A 26,200-nucleotide genomic window follows, 5' to 3' on the forward strand; every position below is an offset into this window, starting at 1 on the left:
TAGATTGCTTTGGGTAGTATTGACATTTTAACAATATTTGTTCTTCCTATCCAGGAGCATGGAATCTTTTTCCATTTTTTTTGTGTCTTCAATTTTTTTCATAAGTTTTCTATAGTTTTCAGTGTATAGATTTTTCACCTCTTTGGTTAGATTTATTCCTGGGTAATTTATGGGTTTTGGTGCAATTGTAAATGGAATTGATTCCTTGATTTCTCTTTCTGTTGCTTCATTGTCTGTGTATAGGAATGCAGCCGAATTCTGTGCATTGGTTTTATATGCTGCCGTTTTGCTGAATTCATGGATCGGTTCTAGCAGTTTTTTGGTAGAATCTTTTGGGTTTTCCATATAGAGTATCATGTCATCTGTGAAGAGTGAAAGTTTGACCTCCTCCTGGCCAATTTGGATGCCTTTTATTTCTTTGTGTTTTCTGATTGCTGAGGCTAAGACTTCCAATATTATTCAATATGTTGAATAACAGTGGCGAGAGTGGACATCCCTGTCTTGTTCCTAACCTTAGGAAGCTCTCAGTTTTTCCCCATTGAGGATGATATTAGCATTGGGTTGTTCATATATGGCTTTTATGATCTTGAGGTATGATCCTTCTATCCCTACTTTCTTGAAGGATATCCTTTTAACAAGAAAGGATGTGTGTATTTTGTCAAATGCTTTCTCTGAATCTATTGAGAGGATCATGTAGTTCTTGTCTTTTCTTTTATTGATGTGATGTATCACACTGATTGTTTTGTAGATATTGAACCAGCCATGCATCCCAGGTATAAATCCCACTTGGTCGTGGTGCATAATTTTTTTAATGTATTGTTGGATCTGGTTGGCTAGTATCTTGTTGAGGATTTTTGCTTCCATGTTCATCAGGGAAATTGGTCTATAGTTCTCTTTTTTAGTGGGGTCTTTGTCTGGTTTTGGAATCAAGGTAATGCTGGCTTCATAAAAGAGTTTGGAAGTTTTCCTTCCATTTCTACATTTTTGGAACAGCTTCAAAAGAGTAAGTGTTAACTCTTCTTTAATTGTTTGGTAGATTTCCCCTGGAAACCCATCCAGCCCTGGACTCTTGTTTGGTGGGAGACTTTTGATTACTGATTTAATTTCTTTATTGGTTATGAGTCTGTTCAAAGTTTCTGTTCCTGTTGTTTCTACAACAGGGAAGAAATTTATCCATTTCTTCCAAATGCCCAATTTGTTGGCATATAATTGCTCATAATATTATATTATTATTGTTTGCATTTCTGTGGTGTTAGTTGTGATCTCTTCTCTTTCATTCATGATTTTATTTATTTGGGGTGTTTCCTTTTTCTTTTTGATCAAACTGGCTAGTGGTTTATCAGTTTTGTTTATTCTTTTAAAGAACCAGCTTCTGGTTTCATTGATCTCTTCTGTGTTTTTGGTTTTTATAGCATTGATTTCTGTTCTAATCTTTATTATTTCCTATCTTCTGCTGTTTTTGTGTTTTATTTGCTGTTCTTTTTCCAGTTCTTTAAGGTGTAAGGTTAGATTGTGTATATGACACCTTTCTTCCTTCTTCAGGAAGGCCTGGATTGCTATATACTTTCATCTTATGCCGCCTTTCCTGTGTCCCAGAGGTTTTGGGCTGTGGTGTTATCATTTTCATGAGCTTCTATGAACTTATTAATTTCCTCTTTAACTTCTTGGTTGGCCCACTCATTCCTTAGTAGGATGGTCTTTAGTCTCCAAGTATGTGTTATATTTCCATATTTTTTGGGGGGTTGATTTCAAATTTCATAGCGTTGTGGTCTGAAAATATGCATGGTATGATCTTGATCTTTTTGTACTTGTTGAGGGCTCATTTGTGTCCCAGTATATGATCTATTTTGGAGAATGTTCCATGTGCACTGGAGAAGAATGTGTATTCTGCTGCTTTAGGATGAAATGTTCTGAATGTATCTGTTAAGTTCATTCATTGTGTCATTCAAAGCCATTCTTTCCTTGTTGATTTTCTGTTTAGATGATCTGTCCATTGTTATAAGTGGGGTGTTGAAGTCCCCTACTATTATGGTATTATTATCAATTAGTTTCTTTATGTTTGTCATTAATTGATGTATATATTTGGCTGCTTTCACATTTGCAGCATCAGTGTTTACAATTGTTATATCTTCTTGGTGGATAGACCCCTTAATTATGATATAATACCCTTCTTCATCTCTTGTTACAGTCTTTCTTTTAAAGTCTAGATTGTCTGATGTAAGTATGGCTACTCGGGTTTCTTTTGGTGACCATTATCATGGTAGATGGTTCTCCATCCCCTACTTTCAATCTGAAGGTGCCTTTAGGTCTAAAGTGAGTCTCTTATAAACAGCGTATAGATGGATCTTGTTTTCTTATGCATTCTGTTACCCTGTGGCTTTTGATTAGAGCATTTAGTCCATTGATGTTTAGGGTGAGTAATGAAAGATACGAATTTATTGCTATTATGTTGCCTGTAGAGTTGGGGTTTCTGGTGGTGTTCTCCGGTCCTTTCTAGCCTTTGTTGCTTTTTTTTTTTCTGTTTTTTTTCCCCTCACTCCCCCTTAAAATTTCTTTCAGGGCTGGTTTAGTGGTCACAAACTCCTTTAAATTTGTTTGTCTGGGAAACTTTTAATCTCTCCTTATATTTTGAATGACAGCCTTGCTGGATAAAGAATTCTTGGCTGCATATTTTTCCAATTCAACATATTATATATATATCCTGCCACTTCTTTCTGGCCTGCCGAGTTTCTGTGGCTAACCCCTTGTAGGTTAAGGACTTTTTTTTCCCCTTGCTGCTTTCATGATTCTTTCCTTGCCTGAATATTTGTGACTTTGACTATGATATGCCTTGTTGATAGTCAGTTTTTGTTGAATCTGATGGGAGTCCTCTGTGCTTCCTGGATTTTGATGTCTGTCTCTTTCCCCAGGTTGGGGAAGTTTTGTGCTATGATTTGCTCACATAACCCTTCTACCCCTTTTTCTCTCTTTTCATCTTCTGGGACCCCTACGATTCTGATGTTCCTTTTTAATGAGTCACTGACTTCTCTAATTCTTAAATTGTATTCTTTTGCCTCAGTCCCCTCTTTTTTTTTTTTTTTTCTGCTTCATTGTTCTCCATAAGTTTGTCCTCTATGTCACTGATTCACTGCCCTGCTTCATCCATCCATGCCGCTGTGGCATTCTTCGAGATTGCAGCTCAGTTAAAGCATTTTTTATTTCATCCCGACTAGCTTTTACTTCTTTTATCTCCACAGAAAGGGATTCTAATCTCTTTTTGGCCCCAGCTAGTATTCTTATTATCGTGATTCTAAATTCTGTCTTGGACATTTTGCTTGTATATGTGTTGATTAAGTCCCTGGCTGTTATTTCTTCATACTCTTTCTTTTAGGGTGAATTCCTTCGTTTTGTCATTTTTTTAAACAATTTTTTTAATGTTTATTTCTAAGACAGAGAGAGACAGAGCATGAGTGGTGGGGGTGGGGGTGGGAGAGAGGGACACACAGAATCAGAAGCAGGCTCCAGGCTCTGGGCTATTCACAAAGAGCCTGACACGGGGCTGTAACCCACAAACCATGAGATCATGACCTGAGCCGAAGTCGGTCACTCAACTGACTGAGCCACTCAGGTGCCCCATCTTCGTTTTGTCATTTTGAAGGAAGAAAAGTAATTGATGAGGTAAAAAAATTAAAATTAAAAAATTAAAAACAACAAAAAATCAAATAAAAGATGCTAGATCCTAGGTGTGTTCTGGTCTAGTTGTTAAAAGGAGCTTGACAGATTAGAGAAAAAAGGGAAAGATAAGAAAAGAAAAAAATAAAGGAAAATGGAGAATTTGGAAAAATGAATACAATTAAATAGAATAAAATGAAACTATGGAAGTAAAAAATTTTAATTTGAAAAATTTACAAAAATAAAAAATTTAGTAGCAAAAAACAAAGAAAAAAGTTTTTAATAGAAATGGAAAATAAAAATTATTTCTCTTTCTGTATTCAAGAATAAGAAAAGAAAGGAAAAAATTTCACTAGATGGAGCAGCAAACAGGCTGAAGTGTGATTGAAACAGATTAGTTTCCCCTAGAAATCAAACTATGAAGCATTTTTCAGTCTGTAAACTAAGCAGGTGGAGAGACTTGTGGTGTTCCTGATGAGTGAGGTTGGCCCAGTTGGGCGGGGCTTAGTGTAACAGCTCTGTTCTCCACTAGAGGGCGCTGCTTAGCTTACTGGGGTGGATTGTTGTGGTGTCTGTAGGTGTGTATGGGCCTGTGCGGGAAGGATGAAAATGGCATCATGCATCTACCCCGTCTCTAGTATCAGAACTCTGCTCTCCCTGATCAGCAGCTGTGCACTCCTTTATCTCCAGCTTCTGTCCACTCCCTGCTTTTACAACCTCAGGTTGCTGGGTGGCACCTCCCTCCTGAGTTTTATCTCAGATGAGGCTGTTTCCCAACCCCTCACTTCTGAGGTACTGCAGGTTTGGCCAGCTCAGACCTTCTGGGGGAGGGTGTCACTGAGCAATGGCTGGTTGATGGCCTGCCCTCAGGAATGTTTAGGAGATGCACTGCTGCTGATACCCAGAGACGGTGGCTGGGTGCCAGCCCGCCCCAGAAAAAGTTCATGTGATCGTGTAGCACTAGCGTTACAGGGATTATGGCAAATCACACACATCTGGCCCCAGGCTTCTCCCTTAACGTCCTTGTTCTAGCACCAGTGAATGTGGTTGTTCTCTGGAGTTTGCTGGGACCTTTGCTTGTGGGGAGGCTGCACAGCCTCTACCAAATGTCCTCCCAGCAGAGGAACCGCCTTTCTCCCTGTGGTCTGTGGACCCCAAGGACCTTGCTCTCTGCTCCTTGGGATTGCCCTTCCCACCAGAGCACCACCAGGTATCAAGCTGCGGAGTTTCAGACTCTGCACTCCCCCTGTTTATAGAGTCTTAATGGAATTTAAGCCCTCTCCTTTCTCTTTTCTCCATTATTTTGTTCACTCCCTTGAATACTCATTCTTTTCAGCTGCATTTGGGTGTTGGGGGAGGGGAATGTTTTCCATACTCTGTCCTCTCTCTGCAAGCAAAAGCAGGTCGCTGCCCTCCATGGCTTTCTCCCCCAGTTCATCCCTCTGCACCGCATACCTGCTGAGTTCCTTGGTTCAAGTTGTGCATATTGTTGTGTTAATTCTCATAGCAGTTTTCTAGGTGTGCAGGATGGCTTAGTGTTGATCTGGCTGTATTTCAGAGATGAGAGACACAAAAAAACCTTCCATGCTGTTCCGCCATCTTGGCCCCCTCCAGGACCTGTTTATGAAGTTAGGAAGAGTCCTGTTTTGGCACCAGGGTGCTGCTTTCTTCATCAGCCCATTTATCAAATCAGTCTGGTGACTGAGAATAGCTCTTGGATTTACCTAGTTCAGGTACGTGGCCTGACAATACCTGCTGTAGTTCTTTTAATGGAGATTTTAGTAATTTAGTAAACACCAAAATACATTGGGAAGCATGGTCTCATTCTTAGAATGGGATATGTAAACTTTGCTAAAAGTTAATAACTCTAATGTACCTTTTATACAAACCCATGGTTGACTGCCAACACCTCCTAATCAGGTTACTGTAGGTGGTGAGGCAACATTTCTGGTATATTCTGTTCCTGCTCCTCCAGCCATGCCTTCTCCACTTTTGAGCTTCATCCTTGTCCAGAGTTCTATTATTATTCATCTTTAGGTTAATAACAGAGATCTATGTGTCTCTTATCAATATGTCTTCCAAATTCAGTTTTTCATGAACAGGTGTTCTATTTCAATTAGAACTTACAAATGTTGTTTGTATTGCTTCTGTGTTTTTTAAACTGTTAATTGCCAAATTTAGGGATTTTTGCTGCCTGAGAACTGTGGAAGCCAGGATCCCTATATTCTGCTTTAGAATGTCTTCTTGGTGCCTGGGAAGAGTGTCTTCTTTGATGAAGATAAGAACCAAATAATGGTCATTGTGAAGTCCTTGGGTCCCAACACCCTGGAATGAATGTCTCCTTGATGTTGACAGGATTTAGGAGGCTAACTACAGAGTCAAAAATCATGGTGATGTTTGTAGACATGAAATTGAACATTCAGAATTTCTGGATATTTCCCTATACTGTTTTAATGATAGCTCTGATATTTACTATTTATTTTTGGTTTATGGGGCTATTTTTTATTCTTATTTCTTTCTAGACCACTAGGCTTTCCATTTGGATATCCATTTGGATATCTCTTTGGAAAGAAATATGTTCATGGGTCATATCTTTGTAATCTTACCATTGGTTCCCAAATGGTGATCTGTGAGCCAATACTAACTATACTACATCAAAATTCTTTGAGAGAATTTATTAAAAAGTATAATCCCTGAAAGCTTACCTAGAATTTCTCATAAATTATATATGGGGTAACGCCTGTGTTTCTAAGGAAGTTCCTAGGATATTCTTATATGAAGCTGGGTTGAGAAATGCTGATCTGAATGGTAGATATCCCATTTAGGTTTGGTGGAGTTTTAGATTTTATAACAATAATAATTACTAATATGGTAATACTTATTGGGCATTTATTATATATCAAACATTTTAAATGTCTTGTGGAACATATATATTACTTTTATGAAGATTACTATAATCATAAGAGGTAAATATAATTATCACCCTCATATGGGGAAACAAAGCTAACTCAGAATCACATATCTAATGATTGGAATTTAAGCTTATAGTCAAAACCATTCAATCCTAAATAGTATGCTACCTAAATGTAAGGAGCAAGTACTGGTTCTAACTCTTTCTCCAACAGAGTGACCTTGGAGAAGACATTTAAATATTCAGGAATCTGTGGGTTTTTTTTTTTTTTTTTTTTCATTTGTAAAATGAGTGTGTTAGGTTAGGTAATTTTCTAGTTCATTTTAGCTCAAAAACGATGCTTTTTGTATGAAAATGAATTATCTTTAAGAAGCATAACAATGAACTAATCTCTAATGTATGAAACATTTATACACAATTTACAGAAGTATTCATGGAAGTATAAACCTTCAGTACACTTTGGCACCTTTCACACTAATCTTTCATTTTACGAACACTTAATATATACACTTTCTGCTCTAAATATTGAACTGCAATTCTCTCTTTTGCTACAGTGTAGGTATCTAGTTATTGGGCTTATCTATGACTCAGCTCTGCGGTTCCCGGGATTAATGTACACTTTGACTTTTCTTTTGCCATTTCTAACTGTCCTATAGTGAAGAGACTTTGCCAAAAGTATTGTTGTCTTAACACTTGAATCACAAGAGCATTCCTAACTTTTTGTCTTCTGTATTCACTGTTCTGTGGGTCAGAAATGGAGTGGAACAATTGTATAATTTCTTGTACACTACACTTCATAACATGGTGGCATTTTGTTGTGGTGGTGGTGGTTTTTTGTAAATGACTTGCTGTTTCCACCCAGCTTCCTTCCCACGGACTAGACAAAATAATGGTACTTACCAACACTTCTTTATTAACCTGGGAAGACTCTGTTGAAATTTAGTTCTCACTTTTTAAAAGGTGATTACCCTTTTTCTCAGGATTTAGTTTTTAAAGCATTTATTCAGGAAAACATACAGTAGCTTATAGGCTTTGCTTACATAATTTCATATTGAGTTTTATAATATGAACTATGTAATAAAAATGCAGATCATATTAGACAGCAGGGTAGGGGAGCATACAGAAATCAGACACACACACACAGATTACATATGCGTATATATATAAATTATATATTATGTATAATATACTATTTATATTGATTGGTAATGATTTTTATTTTCTGATAAGCTCATGGCACAAATTGTTCAGGAAAGTTTCCACTATCACAAATGTTTATTGGTGCTTTTTTTTTTCTTCTGTTCCAGAAGACATGCTTGCTCTATGGTTCCAGGTTCCATGAAGTGATATGTTATAAGACATATCGATCTGCAACAGAATCTGAGCATTTTTTTTCCAGTCAGTGCTCATGAAAAGGAAGTACAAAGAGTAAAGAGAGTTAAGGTACTATTTAAAATTCTTTTATGGCCTCTGAATAATTTTCTTAAAAAAAATGAAACAAACCTCCTTTTACTAATGTTAAATGTAACTCAGTCAAATAAGTAAAGTCTGATTATTTTAGAAGACTTTAAGATATAAGGTTTTACCAAATCATTCCTTTAAAATACTCCACATAGTTATGGGTTTTGAAGGTATATTTGAAATCATCATTAACATAAAGAGTCATTGGGACCACCAAAGTTAACATTTATAAGTGACCAGAGAAGCTTTGTGAAAATTAATTTCTCCTCCAACCCACAGATAAACGTTTCCATCTGGCTAACTTGTGCACATTATCTAATGTAATGTTATTTTCTGATTGATTAAATAGAGGACTTGAGACAAAATTAGCATTGGAAAGAATATCTCATTTAAGATGCTATACTAGAGTATTATTATTTAATCTATTCTTTTACTACAAACAGGGCTTCATTCATATAAATTTTGTGAATGTTGTGTTGAGTGTCATAGATGAGCTCAAAGAGGAAGCCAGTTCCTATCCCTAAGGAGGTTGGAGTTCATATGTGTGCAGTGGCCTCATGTTCTTTTTATTTTTCTTTATTTTAATTTTTAAAATTTATTTTTTTATTTTTTAATATAATTTATTGTCAAGTTTGCTAACATACAGGGTATATGGTGTGCTATTGGCTTTGGGAGTAGATTCCTGTGATTCATCACTTACATAAAACACCCAGTGCTCTTGGTGCCTGGGTGGCTCAGTCATTTGAACGTCTGACTCTTGATTTCAGCTCAGGTCATGATCTCGTGGTTTGTGGGTTCAAGCCCCACATCGGGCTCTGCACGAACAGCACAGAGTCTGCTTGGGATTCTCTCTCCCTGTCTGTCTGCCCCTCCCCTGCTCATGCCCTGACTCTCTCAAAATAAATAAATAAATATGAAAAAAAGTGTAAAAAAACCCACCCAGTGATCATTCCAACAAATGCCCTCCTCAATGTTCATCACCCATTTTCCCCATCTCCCTCCCCTCCTAGTAGCCTCATGTTCTGATCTTTTTAAAATATAGTTCTGATTGCAAATAGTCTGTATCATATTCCTATGACAGATCAAAATATTTGAGAACCATGTATTTCTATACCCAAACTACTTCTGAGATTTCCTTATACTGTTATCAAAGGCATAACTATTCTTTGGAAAACTTATTGCAGTTTTGGGTTTAAAAAATTTTGATCAAGGGTAGTATAAAGTATACAGTAAAGTATAAGGTTATAAATATCTTTAGAGAGGTGCAAATGAAATACTGTTGCTTTTCAGAAATAACTTGTATCTTGCAGGATCAAGGAGGAACTTAGAGAAGCAATGACATTTGAAATAGACCTCAGTATTGATAGTGGCAATTGATGATTGCCTAGCAGGCATTGTTTGCTTAATTGTTTATATACATTATCTTAGTTTGTTCTTCAAATTCTGTGAAGTAGCTTCAATTATTTAATAAGTGAAGAAGAGAGACATCACAAAGGTATGCCGTATACCTAACTGGGGATGGAACTGAGGATTTGAGGATTTAAACTGAGGTATGTTTGACTCTGTTTTTTTTTTTTTTTTAAGTTTATTTATTTATTTTGATAGAGACAGAGACAGCACAAGCCATGAAATGGGTAGAAAAAGAGGGAGAGAGGGGCGCCTGGGTGGCGCAGTCGGTTAAGCGTCCGACTTCAGCCAGGTCACGATCTCGCAGTCCGTGAGTTCGAGCCCCGCGTCGGGCTCTGGGCTGATGGCTCAGAGCCTGGAGCCTGTTTCCGATTCTGTGTCTCCCTCTCTCTCTGCCCCTTCCCCATTCATGCTCTGTCTCTCTCTGTCCCAAAAATAAATAAAAAAAAAAAAAAAAAAAAAAAAACCACGTTGAAGAGGGAGAGAGAATCACAAGGCAGGTTCAGCACTGCCAGCACAGAATTTGACACGGGGCTTGAACTCGTGAACCCTGAGATCATGACTGGAGCTGAAACCAAGAGTTAGACGCTCAACCAACTGAGCCACCCAGGTGCCCTTAAACTCTGTTTTTAAATTCACTATATCTATTGTATTTGTCTCAGTAGAATTAAATATGCAGAGGGGAGGGTATAAGGAAGAATATTTGAGACAGTGGGAGCAGTATGTGCAAAGACACAGACTGGAAAGCACAGGAAACAGCAGAAAGAAGTTGATTTGTTTGGAGCTATTGGTGTATGGTTAATGAGAAACAAATTTGGAAACACCATGTGGGGCAAGTTGGTGAAAAACCCTGCCTTGCTTGCTAGACTCAAGATGCTGACTCCTATCTTAAGTGATACATTTATTGGTAGTTAGGGCTCACGAAAGGTAGTTAGGGCTAATGGGATCAGTATATCAGATGTTGGAGACTGAGAGATTCATCACAGGGTTAGAACTTTGATCCAGGAAAGCTCCAATGAGGATCTGAACTGCAGAGATGGATGGAGGAGGCCAGGATATGGAAGGAAGTACCAAGGTGCAAAGATGAGACCATGTGACTTAGTAGATACAGGTTCTTTAGGAAGAGACCCCTGTTTAACATGGAACATCATGATTTTGTGCACACTGATTCGGATGCCTAGGTGGACATTTTCGGGAGGCATTTGGAAGAGTTTGCTTGTAGGCCGCCACCCAACTGTCTTATTAGGAAAGGAGTGCTGTATGTAACAAGAATTTCGAGTGAAAGATGAAGCAGAAATAAATCAGCATTCTTTTGTTCTATGGGAGACACTGTTCTGCGTGCTTTACTACAATAATCCTATGAGATAAATACTATTAACTCCATTTTAAAGGTAAAGAAATGGCTTACGAGAATTTGCATTTTGCCCAAAGTCTCAAAGTATTAGTAAGTAGTAGAGCTAAGATTCAAACTTAAGTCGGCTTCACAGAGGGGCCTGAAATCATCAGTCTTTGAAATTATTGTTCATTTATTCATTTATTATTTATTTTATTTGGCATTTATTTTGCCCAAAGCATTACTCAATCTCCAGAAAAAATTATGTGGAAAAGGCAGTCCGATACAATGCTATTCACATATACTTTTAAAAGAAAAGCCCACAAAATGCTGCATATTTTCTGTGGATACTTGTAAAAAGATTCTGGAAAAACACACAGCACATTGGTAACAATGCTTACATCTGAGAAAAGAATCAAGATAGGCAGAGAGGTTAAAGAAAATGTATGTCCAGTGTTTTAATTATATGGAAAATATATTCATGTATTATTTGTATAATTAAAATTTAATTTAAAAATGAATATTCCTGCCTGCAATATGGCTTCCCTTATGGGCATGATTATGATATAAAGAGTCTGAATCAAGTAAAGGAAGAAATAGGATGAATTTATGGAAATTATCTTGAACAACTTTTGTGTTAAGTGAGAGACTTGTTTTTTTTGTTGTTGTTGTTGTTATTGTTGTTTCCCACGAATGGCTGCTGATATCCTCTGAAGAAAGTCAGGCAAGCTTCCATTAGTTCCATGAGGCACAGCCAGTTAGTTGGGCAGACCTCATTTTTCTGAGGAATGTGTCAGGCTATTCGTAGTAGCCTGAGTGGCAAATTTGCCAGTAAGAGTCTTGGTGTAACTTGCTCGTTCATGTGGTTGGAATCACTGAAAGTCAGCTGAGTTCATTTGTAAGTGGGCTGACACCTGAGTGTGGCTCTGTCTTCTTTTGAGCTTCCCCACTGAGGGCCTCCTTTAGCCCCTTCAGCCTCACTCATGCCCCAGCCCTGGATCCACACTCCAGTTATAATTGGCTTCTGCCATATAGTCTGATTTCGGCCCCACGAGGTTCTCAAATCTGCTGTTTTCTTTACTGTGTTTCCTCTTAGCTCCTTAATCCTTCTCATCTTTCCAGTCTCAGCATAGATTCTGTTGCCACCAACGAGTCATGTGCATCTCACTTCCCGCACTAAACGGGGTATTTCCCTTTCTGTGCCCCCTCACCCCAGACCTCCTACACTGTTGCACTCCCTTCTCTTATCTAAGGCGTTTCTCAACTCTGGCTGGACAGCAAAATACAGTGAAGCTTTAAAAAAGATGAATGTTTGGGTCTCACCTCAGACCGATTGCATCTGAACCTTCAGGATTATATATGGGTATTTACTTTGTAAATCGTGCCCATCATATAACTGCAACTAGTACTTCTTGATATTAAGTACGTTAAGAAAGAGGGGCTCTGGTTATCTGCAGCTGTTTGCTTTACTGATACTGAAGACTTTCTCACAGTCGTCAGTTGTGTGGCCTTACTGGAGTTACCAGGATGATGTCAAAAAGACAGAGATCTCTTCAGCTTGCTTAATTTACAGAAACATTTTTTACATCATATATTTTCTGGAAGAAGATGAAGGGGCATTTAAAATGAGGCTCAAAAAGTAGATATACACGATAGCTTATGTAAAGCAGTCTCTCATTGCAGTATCTTTCACTATCCAGGCTAGTTCAGCCTCTTCCCATCACTATACCAACTCATCTCTGATGATAGCAGTAGGATGAGGTATTACCTACATGGAGAAAGGTATATAATACTCAGGTTTGTCCTCTAGAGTCTCATTCTTGATCTCATGGGCTCTTAGTGTGAAGAATCTACCAATCAACCTTTAACTAGTTGTTGTTGGATTCAGACATTCCTGATACCCTGGGGCCTAGTATACTGCTCAAAATCTTGTGTGTCCTTTCAACAATCCATATCCACAAATCAAAGAGAAGAGCTTAGTGTATAAGAACCCTGGCTCTGGGTTGGGGGGCCAGCTCTGCCATTTCAATGAGCTATGTGCTTCCCTATGCTTCCTATCTATAAAATGTGGAAACCATAGTACTGTATCTACCTCATAAAGTATTAGCAGTGTTAAATGAGTTAATATACATGAATAACTTAGAAGATTTATACATTAGTAACTTAGAAGATTATCCAGTGTGTTGTAAATGCTTTAAAAATATTAGCTATTTTAAAACTCTCAAGGATTAGGTATTCATCTGGGGTACATAAATGTTATAGAAAAGTATGGGGAGGATGAAGAATTAACTAATCACGGATAATATAAAACTGGGAAGGATAAAATGCAGTACAAATATCATTGCAGACATTGAAGAAGATTTAAAACAAATGCAGTTTGAGAAAGAAAACCTCAGCAGGAGCAGATTTACCACTTTCACTGGCCCCTTACTGGATCCTGGGAAAGTCCTAGCAGTTTTGTATTTATAATTCTGTACTCTTTTTCTTAAAAAGTCTACCTTAAATTCTATAAAGTTTAGGATTTGTAAAACCTACATCATTTTTAAAATTCTTTCTTTTTTACATTTATTTATTTTTGAGAGACAGAGAGAGCACAAGTGGGGAGGGGCAGAGAGAGAAGGAGACAGAATCTGAAGCAGGCTCCAGGCTCCGAGCTGCCAGCACAGAGCCCGACACGGGGCTCGAACTCACACGAGCTCACAAACCGGGATATCATGACCTGAGCTGAAGTTGGACACTCATCCAACTGAGGCACCCAGATACCCCTGTAAAACCTACATCTTATAAGTCAAAATGAAAAACACCATTCAGGAAAATAAAACAGTAGAGGAATTCAGGCCAAATTGGTGAGGTGGATGCATAAAATATCCATTGCCTACTGACTTCTGCCTTTTAAACTGGGGCTCAGAATAACCACAGTTCCATTTTCATATGTCTTTTTTTTTTAAAGCTTTTCTAACAACTTCCTGAAGGAATCAGTTTGCCCTATGTGTGGACATGTTAACTCTTATTTTTTTCCCTCCTTAATTGCCTTCATCTTAAAATATGAGGAAGAATTAATTAACTATCCTGATGGGGGAAGAAAAGTTAATAGCAATTTTAATGAGTGTAACCTTAGCAGGATTTGTAATAACCCTGAAAAGATGGTGAAGTCACTTCTTTCTCCACTTGACTCTCTCACCTTCTGTGAATGTCTGTAAGTGCTGATTACAAGTGATTAATTACCTACTGGAAGGCTTGTCTCCATCTCATCTTCTTATCCCCAAACCAACTGCAGTCTGAAGAGTATACTGAGAACTCTACATGCAAAACAGACAAAATGGCCTTTTCTACAATATAAAGTGCTTACAAGACAGAATTTGATGAAGAGCATTTGGCTAGAGCTTTTATAACAGCACAGAAAAGGCAATGAGTTGTGTGAGGCTGGCCTTGAAAATTTCATCTGAAATGACAGAAAATATGGTAGCCATGCCATAGGGGTGAGACATTTGTTCTACCAAAAGGCAGTGAAGTTTTTCCTGGAACCATTCTCCAGACTGTAGTGTTGGAAAGAAGAGCCCAAATAGAGCCTAGTGTTATTATTGAGTGTACCATTCAGAGTTCAGAGTTTGGAGCTCGTGAGGAAATTGGAATTTGTTGGGGGGAAGAGGAACAGAGGGGTAAGAATTATATAGGGAAGGAAGGTCAGAAATCTGCCTAGAGGTACACTTGATTCTTTGGCAAAATACTAATCGGTGCATGCACAGAGTGAGATTCCATATGGCTCAGAGGAACAACTACTGGAGAAAGAACAACTACTGGGAAGTGGTGAGCTGACCAACACTTTTACGGCGCTGGGAGAACATTCATGTTCCATCCATTCAGAGCAGAAAGACCTTGTTGAACATCCTGTATGTCCAGTAGAGAACCTAGATTGCCATGCTCCAGAAGCAGGACTAACTTAGAGTGAATGATATTCTAGAATCACTCTGACTTATCACAAAAGCAGGATTTAAATGGATTAAGCTATAAGTAAATGTGTGAAGGCATTCAGAACAAAACCAATGTCATATTGAAGAAGACAACAAAAGCCAGTTTGCATAACAATGTAGCATCCGTTATATTCATAATACAACTAAAATATGTGAGACATGTGGAGAAGCAGAAAAAATATGTTCCATAACTAAAAGAATAATCATTTAGTAGAAATCTTTTCCTAAATTGTAGATATGATAGAATGGTCAGATAAGGACTTTAAAATACTTATTATAAATATGTTCAAGGATATATGGGAAATATATATACCTATAGTGAAGGAAAATAAGTATAATAAAGAAATGGAAGACGTAAAAGGATCCTAATGGGATATATAGATGGAAAACCTAATATCTGAAAAAAAAAACTAGATAAAATTAACAGCAGATTATTCACTACAGAACAAAATATTATTAAATTAGTAGAAAAGGGAAAAACAAACTATATACACTGAAGTCAAAAGAAGAAAAGCTGCAAATAAATAATAGAACTTCAATGACTTGTCAGACTATACCAGACCATATATAATTGGTCCTTTGTATGTGTAATTTGGAGTTACAATGGGAGTGGAAGAAGAGATTTGGGGGCAAGAAAAAAAAAAAACCTTTGAAGACATTAGAGCTGAAAAACTTCTAAACTTGATTAAAAAATATAGGGGCGCCTGGTGGCTCAGTCGGTTGAGTGTCCGACTTTGGCTCAGGTTATGATCTCACAGTTTGTGAGTTCAAGCCCTGCATCAGGCTCTGTGCTGACAGCTCAGAGCCTGGAGACTGCTTCTGATTCTGTGTCTCCCCCTCTCTCTGCTCCTCCCCTGCTCACACGCAGACTGTCTCTCTCAAAAATAAATAAAGGTTAAAAAAATTAAAAAATATAGAGAGCACATATTTATGAATATCAAAAAAGGCAAGAAAGATGCACTCAAGTAAAACCATATCCAAGCACATTAGGGCCAAACTGCTGAAAAAATTTGGTGAAGAAAAACATTAAAAGCAACCAGACAAAAATAGCACATATAGAGAAATAATAATAAGAATCATTTTATCTATTTATCATAAAAAAATGCAAGCCAGAAGACAATGAAATGACAACCTTAAAGTACCAAAAGAAGAAATTTTAATGTAGAATTCTGTATAGAGTGAAAATGTACTTAAAATATGATGGCTAATGAGAGATATTAAAGGCCAGTTTTTGAAAAATGAAAGTCAAAAGAATTTATCACCATAGATCTGCACTATATGAAATGTTAAACTTCTTCAGGTAGACGATAAATGATATCAGAAAGAGCAATGGAAGTGGTAAGTAGGTGGGCAAATGTTTTCTTATTTTAAAATTTATTTAAATGATACTTAAAGAATAATGATAAAAAAGTATTTATACATGCCTAGAATGCATGCAAAAGTAAAACTTATAAGAATAACAAGAATGGGAGAGTTGAAGATAGAAGTGAATCACTTTGTAAAGTTATAACAGAAGTGGTATAATGTTAAATAAAGTGGTATAATGTTATTTGAAGGTGGAATGTGATATGATAAAGACATAGATTTTAAACCCTGGAGAAACCACTAAAAAGCAATGTTAGAACTAATAAAACATTCCAAGACAAGGTAGGTTGCTAAATATTCCTTAATTAATAAAGAGAAAACCAGAGAAAGGAGAGAAATAAGGAATCAGGAGTAATGAGGACAAAAAAATTCCCAGGATATTAGACTTAAAATCAATTCTATAGGGGAGCCTTGGTGGCCCAGTCAGTTAAGCATCTGACTCTTGGTTTTGGCTCAAATCATGATCTCACAGTTCATGAGTTCAAGCCTTGCGTTGGGCTCTGTGCTGACCATGTGCAGTCTGCTTGGGATTTTCTATCTCTCCCTCTCTCTCTGCCCCTCCAATTCTCATGCTCTCTTTCTCTCTGTCTCTCTCTCCCTCCGTCCCTCCCTTCCTCCCCCTCACTCAAAATAAATAAGTAAACTAAAAGTCAGTTCTATAAATCACCATTTTAAATATCAAGAAAAAGTTTCAACGAAAGAGCAGAGTTTCTCACACTAGATAGAAAAGCAAAACCCAACTCTATGCTATACTCAAGAAGTGCACATTGAATATAAAGGTACAGGTAGGTTAAAAGAATGATAAAACTTACACTGTGACAGTACTAGGAAACCTGGTATGTCTGTGTTAATATTATAAAATACTTCTAGGATAAGAAGTATTGTAAGAAATCAAGAGGAATATTTATAACGTTAAAGTGGTTAATTAATTAATATATAATATTCTTGGCGTGCCTGGGTGGCTCAGTTGGTTGAGTGTTCAACTCTTGATTTCTGCTCAGGTTATGACCCCAGAGTAATGGGATCAAGTCTTGTATCAGGCTCTGTGCTGAGACCATCCCCTGCTCGTTCTGTCTCCTGCACTCTCTCTAAAAACATAAAAATAATTAAAAAAGGATATGACATCTCAAAATGTGTCTGGATATAATAACAGTGTTTCAAATACATAAAGCTAAACTGATGGAAAGGAAGGAGAAATAAACAGTTCTACAATTATGGATGTAGATTTTAATATTCTTTCACTAAGTGGTATAGTAAGGATATGGAATATTCGAACAGTATTATAAACCCTTTCACCTAATTGGTATTTATAGAACATTATACCTGACAACTGCAGAGTATACATTATATTCAAACTCATGTGGAACATTCACCAAGAAGTATCATATTCTGAGCATAAAACAAATTTAAATAAATTTAAAAATATTAAAACTTCAGAGTATGTTAGCTAATCATAACTGAATGAACTTGAAAGTTAATAAAATAAAGTATCTGGAAAATCTCCAAATATTTGGAAATAAAAAAAAAACATACTTCTAAATAACTCATGGGTCAAAGAAACAGTCACATGGAAAATTAGAAAATGTTTTTAATGCAATGAAATTAAAACACAGCATATCAAAATTTTGGAGTTGTGCTCATATAGTTCCTTAAGGAGTTTTATAGCTCTAAATGATTATAGTAGGATGGAAAAAATATCAAAACCATTGATAAAATCTTTCTCCTTAAAAAAACTAAAAATCACATTAAACAAAAAATTATAAGGAGCTAAGTAATGATAAGAGTAACTATTGATGGTGGCACCTGGGTGGCTCAGTTGGTTATGCGTCCAACTTCGGCTCAGGTCATGATCTTGCAGTTTGTGAGTTTGAGCCCCTCATCGGGCTCTGGGTTGCTGACAGCTCGGAGCCTGGAGCCTGCTTCACATTCTGTGTCTCCCTCTCTCTCTGACCCATCCCCCGCTCATGCTCTGTGTGTGTGTCTCTCTCAAAAATAAATAAACATTAAAAAAAATTTAAAAAGTGGACTGCTTTTAAAAAAAAAGAGTAAATATTGATGAAATAGAAAACCATCAGTTGAGGAAATCAATAAAAACACAAGTTTGTTCTTTGAAAAGATTATTAAAATTGATAACCCTATGGCTATACTGGTAAAGGAAATTGGAGCAAAGGAACAATGCACAAAACTAAAAGGCAACCAATGACATGGGAGAATATTTGAAAATGACATATCTGATGAAGGGTTAGTATCCAAAATCTATAAAGAATTTATCAAACTCAACACCCCCAAAACAAATAATCCAGCGAAGAAATGGAAAGAACACATGAATAGAGACTTTTCCAAAGAAGACATCCAAATAGCTAATAGACACATGAAAAGATGCTTTACATCACTCATCATCAGAGAAATACAAATCAAAACCACAATGAGATGCCATCCCACACGTGTTGGAATGGCTAAAATTAACTACTCAGGAAACAACAGATTTTGGTGAGGATGCAGGCAAAGGGGAACCCTTTTGCACTGTCGGAGGGAATGCAAACTGGTGAAGCCACTGTGGAAAACAGTATGGATGTTCCTCAAAAAATTAAAAATAGAACTGCCTGACAACCCAGCAATTGAACTACCAAGTATGTATCCAAAGGATACAAAAATGCTGATTTGAAGGAGCACATGCACCCAAATATTTATAGCATCACTATCAACAATAGCCAAATTATGGGAAGAGCCCAAATTTCCATCAACTGATGAATGGATAAAGATGTGGCATATATACATACAATGGAATATTATTACTTGGTCAACAAAAAGAATGAAATCTTGCCATTTGCAACATGGATGGAATTAGAGTGTATTACACTAAGTGAAATAAGTTAGAGTAAGACAAACATATGATTTCACTCTGAGTGGAGGAAAAATAAAAAGAGACCAAAGCAACAAAGTCTACAAAGGACCAGAGAACATCACCGGAAACACCAACTCTACAGGTAACACAATGGCACCAAATTCATACCTTTCAACAATCACTTGGCATGTAATTGGACTAAATGAACCAGTCAAAAGACATCAGTTATCAGAATGGATTAAAAAAAAAAAAAAAAGATCCATCTATATGCTGCGTACAAGAGACTCATTTTAGACCTAAAGACACCTGCAGATTGAAAATGAGGGGATGGAGAACCAGCTATCATACTAACGGATGTCAAAGGAAAATTAGAGCAAAATGACGCATTGCAAATATTATGAATAATAAAGGGACCATCACTAAGGACAAATAATTAAGAATAATATAAGAATATCATGAACAACTTTATGCATTGGGAGGAAGTACACAAATTTCTTGAAATTGTAAATTACTAAAACTGACAAAAGATAGAAAATATGAGTAGTCTAATTTATTAAACTTATTGAATTTATAGTTCAAAATCCACAAAGAAACTTTCAAGTCTACATGACTCTACAAATAAATAAGAAATAGTATCAGTTTTACATAAACTTATTATATGAGAGTAGGGTAGCACTGACACCCAAACAAAACAACACTACAAGAAAATGTTATAGGCCAATATCCTTCATACATTATAAATGTATAAACTCTTAGCAGTACATTAAGAAATCAAATATTTAAACATACAAAAAGTATAATATTACATAATGCTCAAGTGGGGTTGAGTTTGATAAATTCTTTATAGACTGAAGATACATGAAGAAAGGAGAAGCCGTGTACAAAGAAAAAAGTCATAATAATATTGATGTTTCCAATCTATGAATATATTATCACTCCATTCATAAGCTCTTTAATTTCTTTCGGCAATGTGTTGTAGTTTTTAACATTTATTTATTTTTGGGACAGAGAGAGACAGAGCATGAACGGGGGAGGGGCAGAGAGAGAGGGAGACACAGAATCGGAAACAGGCTCCAGGCTCTGAGCCATCAGCCCAGAGCCCGACGCGGGGCTCGAACTCCCGGACCGCGAGATCGTGACCTGGCTGAAGTCGGATGCTTAACCGACTGCGCCACCCAGGCGCCCCCGTGTGTTGTAGTTTTTAAACTAAAGGTCTTTAACATGTTTTATTAAATTTTCCTTTAAATAATTATGTTTTTAAATAAATAAATAAATATGGTTTTTAGCTAATTTTAAATGGCATTTTAATTTCATTTTCCAATTGTTCACAATAGCATATAAAAATACATTTGATTATTGTATATAGATCTGGAATCATGACAACTTCCTAAATTCACTTACAGAATTTGTGAGAGAGAAGATACATTTATTTGTTCCTTATAATGGACGGCAGGGGGCAAGGGAGGGGTTGAGATTTTCAAATCTAAGTGTGGTATATCTGTAGGTAATTTTGCTAAATAGCTTTTATGAGGTTGAGAGATTTCCCTTTAATTCCTAATTTGCTAAAAATGTTTATTATGAATGGACATAAAATTTTGTCAAATGATTTCTCTACATCTATTGAAATGATCATATGACTTATATTCATTATTCAGTTAATGTGGTGAATGGCACTGATTTTCAAATGTTAAACCAATCTTGTATTGATTGATTTTTTTCCCTTACGTATTTATGTATTTCCTGCTTTGTTGCATGCCGGGTAATTTTTGATTAGATGCCAGGCATTGTGTATTTGATTTTGTAGGGTGATGGAGTTTTTATGTTTTCTTAAGTATTTTGGGAACTTTGTTATGGAATACAGAAGTTACTTGGAAAGAATTTGATCCATTTGAGACTTACTTTTAAGGTGGTAGACAGTTCCTCTATGTCTAATTTGGCCCTGTCTTGGGGTAATGCTCTTTTGAGGGTCCTACTAGATACTCTATATGTGATGAAATTGGAATACAAAGTATTCTTAGCCCTGTGTAAACTCCAAAACTATTCTATCTGATCCTTGGGATGATTCTTTCCAAAGTGTTGTATAGTTTTCTCACATGTAGTCGCTGATTATTACTCAGATGAAGACTCATTAGGTGCCCTTTGCAGATCTCTGTAGTTCTCTTTATGCAGCTCTGTAAATTTTAGCTGAAGTATAGCTTTTGAATTCTGAACTCTGTATCCTCAAGTAGGAAAGTTTGCCAGGCTTTATTAATGCCATTCAGAAAATTGGGGCAGTCTTAATGCCATCTTGTGTTGCTCACAAGATTATATGTTGAAGCTCTAGTCTCTAATGTGACAGTATTCAGAGATAGGATCTTTATTAGGTAATTAGGTTTAGATGAGGTAAAGAAGGTGGGGCTCCCATGATGGGATTAGTGTCCTTGTAATTAGAGGAAGAAACCAGAGCACTCTCATGCTCTTGTTCACATGCTCACTGTCTCCCTCACTCTCTTTCTCTCTCCCCCTACCCCCACCTGCTCTGTCTGTGCTATGTAAGAATACAGCAAGAAGGTAGCTATCTGCAATCCACAAAATGGCCATAACCAGAACTTAATTATGCTGGCACCCTGATCTTTAACTTCCAGCCTCCAGAGATGTGAGAAATAAATTTCTTTTGTTTAAGCTACTCAGTCTATGGTATTACAGAAGCCCAAGATGACTAATACAGTTGGTCTCACCATATTTGTTTTCTTTATTAAGAGGATCAATGGCCATCTCGCCTGTTGTTTAATGTATGAAAACTGATGTTTCATACATTTTGTCTGTGTTTTTTAATTGTTTAATGCAGGAAGATAAATTTATTCCCTGTCACTCCTTCATGGATGGAAGCAGAAATCTCTTCCAATTATATTTTGTTGAGCAAATACAAATTCATTGTAATAAAAACTTATGTTGAATTTTGATATACAGAAACCTGATATTAATTATGAAGAATTCTAAGAAGTTAGAAACTTTAAGATGTGACATCTTTCTCTCAATCTCTTCCTCAACTTTTACTGATTTGAATGGCATAAAGGTTTTGTCTTTCTTTTTTCATGTCAGCTAATTAAATTAAAATATTATTCGCGAATGAAATCCATTCTTCTTCCTATTTAGTATGCAAATGGAAAAATTTTGAAGATTCTTAGGATACAAGGTGATCTTGTTATGATCTGAGAAATTAGAGGGTGATAACACAGCCTTCCAAGATAAAGAGTAAAGATTGCTATGTATTTCATTAAGAGTTTTCTCAGACTTTAATGTCCCCCTCCTCCATTATAGATATAGGTAGAATAGTGCTCTTGAATTGAGAGTAAAATTGGTGATAAGGCATATTGGAAGTTACGTCCCTCATGAAATTGTTTTGAAAGCCTTTTTTCTCTGTAGGTCACTCTTGGTTCATCCCATTGCTTAACTCCCATGGATACTGTGAAGTTAATAAATTCTATGAACATTTTGACAAAGATTCATTTGTTATTTTGTTTCTCATTGCATCCTATAGGCCAGAGTCATCATATTCTAAAATAAGTCTTGGCTGCATTCTTAATGAAAAATAATACATTCCCACACCAAACAATAATGACTGTACCACTTTCTCAATTTAAAATGATCCCTACCTATTTTTCTTTTCCCTGAAAGTGGAAAAACAAGAATTGTGTTTATTAAGTCTACTTTAAGCAAAGGTTCAACAGTGAAACATAAAGCCTTCAGAGCAATCCTTCCATGACAGATTGGAGAAGAAAGAAGAAAAAAAATGAGAAGGCTTTTCCTGAAATTGGATTTTAATTTTTCACCTGCAGAGAAGACCTCTTTTAGACATTACTTTAGATCTCTGTGAATGACTTTGTATTAGGTCTTAAAATGTATGGTTTTTTTTAAGACTCCCCTAAAGGGGTTTGGGTGAGAGTAAGCAATCTGATAGAATTCTTATGCATCCACATCCCAGATTTTGCCTAACTTTAGAAGTAGGCTGTCTTTCTGACACCTTTCATTGCAGTTAACAACTTATGCTCTGGGAGATGATGAAACGAGGTAACTGTGCAGACAGAGACTTTGGGCTTCAGACATTGACTGGCTTCTTTCAACGTCCCCCTTTCAATTTTGCCATCTTTCAGGGTTTTGTTTGGTATTTGATAGAGCTTTTCAGAGACTTAACAGCCTTTCAATAACAAGTGTAAGGAAAGGAACATGACCAGGATTGACTGTGTGTGTGCTGTCTGGACTCAAAGGCACATGAAACCTCTTGCCTTTCTTAGCACTTAACCCTTTGTAGTAAAAATACCATGATCTCTTGTTACAAATCAAACTAACCTTTATAACCAGTTCCCCACCCTGTTGAAGATAAAGGGAGAGAGATTTTCTTTCTTTCTTTCTTTCTTTTTTTTTTTAGCCCATTATGACCGTTGTCATGTTTCTCTCTGAACTTTAGTATTTAGAGATAGCTGAGGGAACCCAGAGGAATTGGAAATCAACGTGTGTGGTAAAATTAAGAAAGAGCTACCATTTCAGGAATTTATTTCATCCCACCTGGCTGGGTTCCCGGGTTCTTGATCTAGGCCTCATTTAGCCACACGAATTCTTTGTCCTTCTCTCCAGCTGTCATGGATAGGACAGCCTTACTTTCTTAACAGCTCTGCCAATATTTTTTCTCCGTCTCACTTGGAACACTAAATGATAAGTTGAGAGAGGCTAGCTAATTTTTCTCTTCATTTTCTACTTTGAGAAATGCAATACCAGCTACCTGGTATTGGTTGTAGTCTTTTCTCTGGTAGTAGTCTTTCATATGCCTTTATCTGTTCTAGATAATGAGATTTGATAGTTTGTTCTAATGTACCTGATTGGAGAAATCCATGTAGCTGCATTATATACTGAGTAACATTCCTTTGTTGGTGATAATTCTGTATGATACCCAGTAATGTGAAGCCCATATACATGGAACAGGGGTGTCAATCCTCTGATTTCAGCAGAAAAACACAAAAACGCCTTAAAATAAAGAGAAGCCTTCACTGAGGTTTGGAAATAAATGCAGAGCATCAGGGAAGAAGATACTGTGTGGAAAGGGGAGATAAGTTTTCTTTTAGTGATTGTGCTGCTACACTTCACATTTCCCATAAAATAGATTCTTGTGTTCAATGAGTACAGCAACGTATGGCTAATCTACTTCTTCAAGAGTGAAAATTAATAACAACACAGAGTATGGAGAAAATTTATGAAAACTCAACAACGTTAAGGAGATTAAAATACAGCATTAAAACAGGCTAATAGTCCTGTTTGAGAAGTTAGTCACTGTAAAGGACAGAAATAAAAATGTGAACTTATGTAGGGGCCTCTCCGTGTCTCCATGAAAAGAGAACCTGACTCTTTTTCTTCTAGGAAGCTCTTCCTGGTGAATGATTAACTGTTTCACTTCACATATGTGAATTTATTCTCATGAATTTGTGTTGGCATCAAGAATATATACACATTACTGCCTAGATATATGAGAATGTTTAATTTTCTTTATTTTCTGAAATGAGTCAAATCTTTCTTACGAACCCTATGTCACTGTGTAGTAGGGTACATGAGTTTTTGTGTCTATAGGGGTTTGGAGAGCTATATAATTAGTAAATATCTAGGGGAAACATCTGAAATTTACCAATTATTGATGGCATTTCAGTCTCTTTCAGTTTAAACAGTCTTTTGGATTTCTGATTTTTTTGGATACAGTCACTCTTTTAGATTTTATTTCCTTTTCCCTGCTTCTCTCTGTCAGTGTCTAGAAATTAAGCCTCCCACGGATATTGTCTGACCTTTGGAGACATAATGGTGGCACATGCAAATGGAGTCTATGGTTGTGTCCGCCTGCCTCCACTTATAATGATCCTGCTCATTATGGACACTGTTTCAACCCCAGGCCCTTGAATTTTCCTGCCTGTTCAACACTACTGTGTTTCCTCAGTGGGACACCTGGATATTTCTAGATCATACTTGTATATTACACTTAGGCTTGAAACCCAAGGCTGGTTCCTTAAACTCATATACTTAGTATAATATACCTAGTATAATATACCTAGTATAATATAATAGTATAATGTACCTTATTACTTATTACATACTTATTATGTAGATAAAAACTACATCTTTCAGTATGTTGGACATGGTTGGGGCTTCTCCTAGAGACTTTCAGTCTCCCTCCAATGCTGAACTGGTGAATCCTGCCATCATTCTTCCAGTGCTGACGATCTCCCACAAGAGCTATGATACTTTGACCTTCTCTTTCTAAGATTTTAGTTTAATGAGGAGAATATGAAGACCTGTGCATATCACCTCCTCAGTTTCCCTCTCTGTGTCTTCTCATATTCCACAGGGCCAGTGGAGATTGTTTTTCTTCTTTTGTCTGTTAAGGACTAATTATATTTTCTACTTGTGCCTCTTTGCCTAGGTCCTCAATGGCAGAGGGATTCTCAAGGAGATGCTGGCTTACTAATAAAGAAATATCCAAAAATAAAGCTTTGTTACACACAGAATATATTGCTTAGGAGCAAGAAAAATCTGGATTGGGAGTCCTTTCTGCAACAAAACAGAGAATAAATAAATACTTACCCAATACGGGAATTTTTCCTACAGTATAACTGACAAGTAGTTATTCAGGTTTTACCTGTATTACTGTAGTGGCCAACTGTTTCCTGCTCCAGGGGTCAGTCCATTCCAGAGGTGAACAGGTGTATTTATTTTCATGCATTATGTGACCATAATAGGTTGTAAAGGACTCAGAGCAGGGACTTTAATTAATTCTAGTTTGCATCCTTACAGGTCCAACATAGTGCTTTATACATAGAAAGCTCTCAGCAACTGTTCGCTGAGGTAATGAATGAATTCTGTTGAGGCACATTCTGCCGCTATAATTTTTATCTTTTGGTTCTGATTCTGCTTCTTAATGCTACAGTTTGACAGTCCTTCAGATATATGTAGGCAGATACTATATTTTTACTTAAACATTTTTGGGGCAGGACAAATATTTCTATTTCCTTCAGGTGCCCTGAAGATGATTTTCACACCATTCCGGTCACTTTCATTTGAATTCTTTAAACAGAAAAGCAGAGCATAGCTCTGTGGTCATATCTAATGGCATAATCTATTACCAGCAGAAAACATAGCAAGGAAGTTAAAAGAGAAAAGGAAGAATTTTACATATATATTAAAGAAAATGGCTTGGAAAAATAAGTTTGCTAGTAAATAAAGAAGGGCATGAGATTAAT

At 36.7% G+C, this 26,200-nt stretch overlaps 1 long non-coding RNA gene across 2 annotated transcripts in view; it reads left to right on the forward strand.

The window, feature by feature from the left end:
• Window positions 1–7,873: 7,873 nt before the first annotated feature.
• Window positions 7,874–26,200, forward strand: part of LOC121043527 (uncharacterized) — a 267,275-nt gene continuing 248,948 nt past the window's right edge. For both annotated transcript variants that reach the window (XR_005796882.1, XR_005796881.1), the window contains exon 1: window positions 7,874–8,005. This is a non-coding gene — a long non-coding RNA (uncharacterized LOC121043527). The remainder of the gene's footprint in view (window positions 8,006–26,200) is intronic.

Source organism: Herpailurus yagouaroundi, unplaced genomic scaffold (genome assembly GCF_014898765.1).
Source record: "Herpailurus yagouaroundi ecotype Mexico unplaced genomic scaffold, PumYag 187, whole genome shotgun sequence".
Classification (NCBI taxonomy): domain Eukaryota; kingdom Metazoa; phylum Chordata; class Mammalia; order Carnivora; family Felidae; genus Herpailurus; species Herpailurus yagouaroundi.